The sequence below is a fragment of the Meles meles genome, chromosome 3 (genome assembly GCF_922984935.1).
Source record: "Meles meles chromosome 3, mMelMel3.1 paternal haplotype, whole genome shotgun sequence".
NCBI lineage: Eukaryota > Metazoa > Chordata > Mammalia > Carnivora > Mustelidae > Meles > Meles meles.
This window is the reverse complement of record NC_060068.1, coordinates 63,032,856-63,041,562: the sequence shown is the minus strand read 5'-3', so window position 1 is coordinate 63,041,562 and position 8,707 is coordinate 63,032,856.

The window sequence follows — 8,707 nt, the reverse complement described above, 5'->3', positions numbered from 1 at the left end:
CACGGAGTGATTTCTCTTTCCATGTACTGGGCAGCGCTTCAGCCCCTGCCTTCTCTCTTCCTTCTTTAGTTCCTACCAAATACTGAGTGTCTCTGCCTCTGAGTGCAAGGATACTCACGTGTGCTGGTTTATTCAGGCCTCGTTGTAACCCTGCCGAGTAGACCTCGTCCCTCTCTAAGTGGGTAAAATGAGGATCAAAGTGGTTCTGTGGTTTGGCACCAGGACTGAGCCATCGCAGTGGGCATCGGAGAGAAGGAAGGGGAAGGAAAGAGGGAAAGAGGAATGGGGGAAGCAGCGGGGCAGGGGGGACTTCAGGAGTGGGGGACAGCAGTCAGTCCTCAAGTCAGATGAGCCTCCCCTCTGCCATACCGGAGGATCAACATGGCCCTTTATATGCCCCAGAGGCTCTAGACCCAAGGACTCATTTTATGGTAATTTATTGTAATAGGAACTTGTATAACCTGCTTGAGTAGAATTGGTTGGTCTTGCTGCCCAGACCCAGCAACACTGGAATGCAATTCTGTAAATAAGTCTAATGAGAGCTTACATCTGCCTGAAGGAAGATGTCATCTATCTCCACTCTTCATTTCTTTTTGTCCTGAGTGCACGAAAAGATATTTTTTAAGCCTTTTTTTCATAGGCGTCTCTCCCTCCAAGTTGGGACAGGGTCCCAAATCTGCCCACTGGCCAATTCGTTCTCTGCACCCAGCCTCCACTATGGCCAGGCCCAGGAAGGACTGTCATGTTCCACCCATCTACACACTGCAGGAGACAATCTCCTCCCTCAGCTGCCCGTTTTCTAGGGCTACAACCTTGATTTCTTTGAGAACGCATGCAATGGCCAGGTTCTGCTTCCTTTCTTCCTCTCTGTGGCTTCTGCGCTGGGCTACATGGGCCGGATGTTAGGTGATGAACCAATGAACATTGCCCTGTTTCTGTTTTTCTATGAGAAGAAATGGAGATGATCTCTGTTAGGGACTGAACGATTGTGCCTGCCCCCCACCCTGGATTCCTAAGTCGAGACCTTACCCTGTGATGATATTAGGAGGTGGTCATGCTGAAAGGTGGGGCTTTTGAGATGCATTTAGATGGGTCATAGGATGGAGACCCCATGATGGGGTTAGTACCCTTGTAAGAGTCCTGAGAGAGCTTATTTCTTCTCTCAGCTCTCTGCCACATGAGAATACCATAAGTCCACTGTCTGCAACTTAAAATGTGTCCCCATCAGAACCTGACCATGCTCGCACCCTGATCTTGGACTTCTAGCCTCTAATATTGCGCAGAATAAATTTCCATTCTTTAAAAACTACCCAGTCTACAGTATTTCCCTTAGAGCTGCCTGAGATGATTAAGACGATCACTGATAGACAACTTCAGTGAGACTTGTCGAGCTTTGGTTATGTTTATAGAAAAATTTCAAGTTGTTAGAAAAAATACAATGTGAAATCTGTAACTTGATCAAATAGGTAACTTAATTTATGAGGCTTAAGAAAAGGGGCGTCCGATGTCTAGGGTCCCAATATGCCCTTGGCCGACAACGTTCACTGTTTCTCCAGGGCTCACATCAATGCAAGTGTATGATCTCCAGTCTGTAAACTCGGGGTGTAAGAAGTACCCATTTCTATAACTTAGGTGAAATATATATTCAAGCATACATCTAACCAAGTTATCAGGAAGATCTGAGGTAATATTGAAACTCTTTGTTCAGGTCCAGTAAGAATCTGGAAGTCTTAACCATCTTTCCGGGGAACACCTCTATCCTCCCCCTGCCTGTCTGGCATGCGCGTTCTTCCATCCGTCATGGACACCACTGACATTGCCTAAGGCCCACAGTGGTCCCCTGAAGTCTGATAACTTTAAGACAGGTCATGTGGGAGGTACATAAAAGTTTGTAGAGGCTGGAAATACCCTTCCCCAGGTGGCTCACCATCATCTCTCTGCTATCTTGCCACCCACTTAGAGTTCAGAGTTGGGTGCAGGTCAATCCCCTGCCCACAGACCTCTCTCCCTTTCTCGCCAAAGGGAAAACTTTTTTGCCTTTCCTTCTCCTCCTCTCCTTTCCCTCAAAGAGCTCATTCATTCCCTGCATTTCCCCTTCTTCTCTACCTAAAATATCGCACATTAGTGCTTTATCGGGCTTGGGTTTAAAAAAAAAAAAAATTCAAAGGCCATTGACTTTGGACCACAAATTTGAAGTGGTTGATATCATTTCTTCTGGCTGTAGTGACTAACTTCAACTTCGGTTAGGTGAGCATACATGTGGCAGTTTAACTAGGTTGTGTGGTTATTCCTGAAACATACGTCCAAGACAAAAAGACGGGAAGTACCCGAAGGGCAAGGGTGGGATGCTTTGGTCTCACCAATGAATGAGCCTTTCAGTTTAATTCTCTTCATTTCCGGATACCTGCTGTACACACAGTCTAACACAGAAAGGTCTCATGTACACGTTGCACCCCGTGGTCCTTCCCCCCTGAAGAGACCGAACCCAAGGCTAGCAGATCACTCACGTGGCTTCAGGCAAGAACTCTGTCCTGTAAGAGCGGGAGTGGCGATCCACCAAGCATGGACCCTCTCTCTTACCGCGTGTGTGTTCAGAGGCAGGAAGAAAATCACTGATGACCGGAGGATCAGCAGAAGCAGAGATGAAAAGTTAAAGTGACAGGAATGGAGAAAAACCAAAGAAAGAACAATAGATTCCTGGCACTGACCTAGTGACAGGACACCTCATGCCTGGGGCTGTGTTCTCACCTAAAAGGTCTTCCAGGTCCCAATTTTCTGGAAAGGTCTGGCCATATGTGGTTCCTGTTTTCCTTCTTTCTCTGCATGTCTTTTCCACACAATCTAATCATCCGAGCAAACCGGAGCCTCTCTCTGGTCCTCAGGATCAGAAACATTTATTTGAAGAAAGCCTTCCAAGGTTTAAGTATTAGATCAGTTAAAGAGCAGTAAACAGTGACTCACAGATTAATAAATATTTCAAAGGGCAAAAAATAACAGGTGCTTTCATTCTGAAGCCTGAAGGGGAAGCAGGCCCAGATATATAGCCACCAATGAAAACGTCTTAAACCGCTAACCCTTTGTCTCTGCTCCTCCTTCCTTAGATTTTGGTCCCTCTGTGTTCCCTCTGCTTTTCTTTGTGTACTTACTTGCCATCTCCCCTGCTACCATTATCTTTGTGTGGTCTTCTCTGGATTTCTCTCTGCCTCTTCCCTTTCCTTTGTCTCTCTGGTCTCTCCGTTCCACGTGAATGTCTCTCTTCCATTCCCCTTCAATATCTCATTTCCTTTTCCCCTCTTTTCCTTCTCTAGTTGCTTCTCCTCCCATCTTCCTCTTATCACTTTTCTAACTACCACTCTTTAAAGACCACAAATGGGGCACCTCAATGGGTTGGGCCTCTGCCTTCGGCTCGGGTCATGGTCTCAGGGTCCTGGGATTGAGCCCTGCCGTCGGGCTCTCTGCTCAGTGGGGAGCCTGCTTCACCCTCTCTCTCTGCCTGCCTGCCTCTCTGCCTACTTGTGATCTCTGTCTGTCAAATAAATAAAATATTTTTAAAAATAAAAATAAAAATAAATATCACAAAATGGAAATGAATATATATTCTTTAGAATTTATTGTGCTAAAAAAAGAATTTATTGTGCTTCTCACATTTGTTTTGTAGCAGGTGACTTTTAAAGCAGATAACTTTTATTAAACAAAAAAAGAATACCTCAACAATCTGCTTTTGGATATGTCTGTCAATTGATTGTTTTCTCTAATATTCTGTGGCCTCAGCAGAAAATAAAGGCCGTCCGAGCCCAGAACTCTGCCTAGAAGGTTACCAAGGAAACAATAGATTCTCTGATCAGTTTCTACTTGTAAGAATTTAACTTTCCCTGATGTTTAAGCTGAAAAGAGAAAAGAAAGTTACAATCAATTATTTACTGAATTAGATTATTAACCCAAAAGGCATAGAGCTGTTATTGCAGTGAAAATAGAGATTTTAGTTTCATTGTATAGAACTTATCTCTCCTTGCGGTACCTTGGAACTGCCATTAATTTTTTCTACTAGATTAGGTTTTTTATGTTCCCACGTCGCACATATTCTTTGTGAATCTGAAAGGAAAGTTTCAAAATACCTCTTACTCTTCATAGACCAAGTGCAAAGCCCTTATCACAGTTCTCACCCTATTGTCAAATGATTAAAATCCCTGTTGACATTTAATGTCAACAGAGAAAGTTATCCAACATCGAGTAAGCACTGCAGTGCCAAGGAGTCCTGTTTGTCTCCGATAGCACGGTCACCTGCCACCTAGTGTCGTAATAAAAAAACTGCAGCAAATGCTGCTTTTGGTCAAGGTCTTCCCCGCTCCCTTTGAAATCTTCTGAACTCTTAGGGCTTAGCTTTGAGCTCTTCAGGATGGCAGGCAGCTTTCTCTACGAGAGGCTACTGACCTGACCTCTCCATTCGGAACAGCAGAATCCCACCTGTCCCAGTCGTGTAGGGTCCCTGTGGTCTACGTGTGAGGCTATCCAAAGGAACGCTCTGACTCAGAACTTTACCGGGGAACAAAGGGTGATTGAGAATGGCTGAAGCATTCCATGGCATAAAAAGCATATAAAGGGCATACAGTTAATGTTATATTGTTAACGATAAGTATATTTAGCAATAGCACTGACACTTTACTTTCATATTTCACAAACGTTTGTCTCCTATGAGCTGGGCAACATGCCAGGCACTGGGAAGGAGGCAGTGAGTGTTCGAGGTTGGTCCTGCTGTCATAAAGCTTGTGTGCTGTGAAGCAAGAAGGATGAAAAACAAGATTAATACATATCAGGGTATGTACTATAAAGAAAACAAACAGGACCGTGATATCAGCTTATTGGAGAAGAGGGCTTTGTTAAAAGGAGTCAGGGACAGGGTTTCTGAGAAAATGAAACTGAATGAGACTCAAATACTGAAACTGTACCAGCTGTCCAAGTAGCAAGGGAAGGTGATTTCAGGGAGCAGCAGGTGCAAGGGCATGGGAGAAGAAAGGGGCCTGGCGTGTCTCAGAGCGGGACTGGAGGACAAGGTCGCTGGAGTGGGGTGAATGAGGCAGAGCTGGGTTTGTACTCGAAACGCTGCTGATTCAGGATGTAAAAAGATAAAAATTGTTCTCTGAGATTTAAATTTTGAAATCAATACATAACATAACATATATTTTGGGGGACTCTTTATATCAAACCAAATTAAGAGGAAATAAAGTTGTATGGTGGGAGAGGGAGAGGAATTTAGTGGTTTGTGTAACCAGAAAGGACACAGGTACATCTGGGGATTGTGGAACAGCAGACTCTGCTTATCTTTGAGTATTGAATTCAGTCTCTCTTACCGCTAGAATCATGGATGCTGACAGTTCTGAGCTTACCTACAGCATTGTGATCTAAAGTTTCTATTCTCCTACCTCTGAAAAGCCCAGGAAAGGACTTTGATCGCCCCGACTTTGCGCTCACTCCTCCTAGGTCCAACACCAACCAAGTGAAGTGAGAACTATGACCCACGTAGCTTGTGATCATGTGCGCCCCCCTGCGGTCAGGTCAGTTATTACAAATGGGGGGGAGTTTATGATAACACAGATAGGGCCCCTGGGCTATCCATGTCACTTTAATTCGTCCATCAGAGATGAGAAAAAAAGATATGCTAAATTGTATCAAGGCTAACCTGCCAGTAAGATGTTTCCTTTAGCTTACAAGGAAAAGGAAAAACAAGCTACTGAAGGACACTAATACTCTCCAAAGAAAGCATGTGTCCTTTTGGGGGCGCCTGGGTGACTCACTCAGTGAAGCATCTAACTTCCGCTCAGGTCATGATCCCATGGGCCTGGGATTGAGTCCCACGTCAGGCTCCCTGCTCAGCAGAGAATCTGTTTCTCCCTCTCCCTCTGCCCCTCCCCCTGCTTGCTCCCTCTCTCTCACTCTCTCTCTCTCAAATAAATAAACAAAATCTTAAACAAAACAAAAAAAAAAAAAAAGAAAGAAAGAAAGAAAAGAGAAAGGATGTGTCCTTCTGAAGACTTGGTCAGCCATTAAAATACAGAAAAAGGAAAGTCAATGAGATGAGGCTTGGTGATTCTCACCTAAATGCTTGGTGGGCGAGAGGGAGACTTACCCTGTGGCTCCCACGGTTGAGCGAGCAGGTATCTCTGAGCTAGACCCTCTGTGGCCCATCTCATCTTAATCTGACGTTATTGAATTTCTGATATTAATTTGAAGTATGTTGTCACCAAAGAGCTTAGGAAGCTTTACCAGGGCCAGGAATAGTCTTCGTTGTTTTTGTTTTTTTTTTTTTCTTCTTCTTCTTCTTCTTCTTTCATGATTCGGATTCTGTTCATGTGCTTCTCTGTCCCACACCAGTTCACGTGAGATTTTTCTTTCTTGCAATACTGTTAACAGGAAATTCTAAGTCTCTGCATCAACTATCACTGTCAGCTCACATAAAATTTCCCATCTTTTTTGCTAAGAAAGCTTTACTTCTCTCTGAAACGTTCTACAAAATGCTCTCCTGCTAGTCACTTGTTATAGGAAAATAACTTCTTCAATTTGTATGATACCACAGCTCAGCTCTGTGTGTGTGTGTGTGTGTGTGTGTGTGTGTTTCCCTCTGGCTCTTAACTACGTGATCAGCATTCTACTTCTTGGAAAAGGTTGTATATCCCATTGCTTTTGACATAAAAGATAACAATAACTCTGCTGAAAACAGATTTGATGTTGCACAAAATTAGAGATAACAATAAAAATCAAATGCAACATATTAGATACCATTCTCGATTGTATAAAGTTTCTTTCTAACCTTTTCCCCCAATTATTTATTCACTCAGCAAATGTTTTTGAACGCTTACAATGTGCTATGCACTGCAAATACAAGGGTAAATCAAGCAGAGAAAATCCCAGTACTCCTGCAATCACCTGATTGTCTGGAATAGGGTGATAGACAACCCTAGGTCTTGGTCTTCAAAATCTTTTAGAAATTTGGGTCAGGAACAGATAAATGAGTGCAGATAATGATCATGCTAGGCACCATATGGCAAGTTTTAAACAATGTGGCAAAGATGTATTAGGGAAGGAACAATTCACTGTGATTGGAAATCTGTGGGAAAAAGATACCAAGGTCATAGTAATGGAACTGACCTTTGTAGGACTTGAATAGGCCGAATAGGTAAAGATGGAAAAACATCTCAAATATGTAAAAGGACTGGAGCAGAGTGCTAAAGGGTCTACTGAGAGAATATGGGCTTGCTTTTTAGACTGAATCACCAAGTCTGTTTGGATGGTTGGAAGACAAAGAACATGGGATTGCTGAGAAATTAGGCTAAAAGTCAGAGAAGGGAGACGGTAGTCTATTCAATTTCCACGCATAAGATTTAGATTTCATTCTGCAGCAATGACAATCCATCTAAGATGTGTGGTCGAAAAAGTATATCATGGTCAGCAGCTCACAGGATGGGCCCAGTAGGCAAAAGGCAAAGAAGGCTGGAGGAAAAGTATCCCTTAGCTACTGCCTTGCCACTTATCCAGGTAAAAGAAGATGGTGAAAACCTGCCTTCTGTTGGTGTCTGTGGAACCAGAAGAGAGATGGGTTTACGAGACCAAAGAAACCAGGAACTGACAACATTTCTGTGATGCACAGAGGAGGTGAAGTGGGGGGACGACACTGAGGTTGACTCCAAACTCTCTCACTACCAAGGGGGTCAAGTGATGGTGTTGCCGTACACTGAGGTAAACCAGTAAAGGGAAGGGTAGTTCTCTGTCTCCAACACACGGTGTGAAATTCCAGAGAAACGTGCAGGTGAAGCCTTGAACTTCAAATGTGAGGCTCCTGCACATTATTACACTCACCAATAGCTGCCTTCCATAGACGGTCTGCTATATCCTGTGTGCCAAGCTTCATAACAACCGGCCCCAGAAGATACCAACAGCCACACGGAGGAGAAATGACAACTCAGGACATGACTTGCCCACGTTCACACAGCTAACAAGAAGCAAAGCCAGATTTTAACCCGGTTTTGCCTGATTCTGAGCCCTCATGTTTTCAAATACCTTTGCTTTAGGTTTTTTTAGTTATTGCATTCCTTAGATGAATAAAATCATTATCAGTCTGAAAAGAAAATCAGAGGTCATTCACTTCATTCCCAGCCATGGTCAAACAAGAAATAACAAGGATACTCAGCATACCTCATGCTCAAAGGCATATAGCTGAAGTCTCGTGGTGGGGAGACAGAGGGTTCCAAACAAACAGAACATAGTTTTTTTGAGCTGGGCCTTAGAAACAATTATATCATCCAACAAGGTAGAGGTTTTATTAATAAGAAACCATTATTTACAGAAAACTGAGTAACCGTCATCAGTTCCATGTAAAGAACAGACTCAGTTTCAAGACTGATACTCTACTTCTGCTATTAAATCTAGTCACTGTGTTGTGAAAATTTAGTATTTCAAAATCATAATCTCCCTACCTGTTAATACAGTTTGTGGAAACTGTGTTTTCAAGAACTTTTGGATGTCCTGGACAAAGCTACTCCTGATGGTGAGATTTTAAATTATCTTTCAAACATGGGATCATTCCTCCATTAGGGGGGAGGGTCAAATGTTGTAGAGACAGAATTATTAAAATATATACATACTTAAAATATGTATTAATAATACTGTATATCTTATGTAGATAAATATAAAATATATGTTATATGTAAATGTT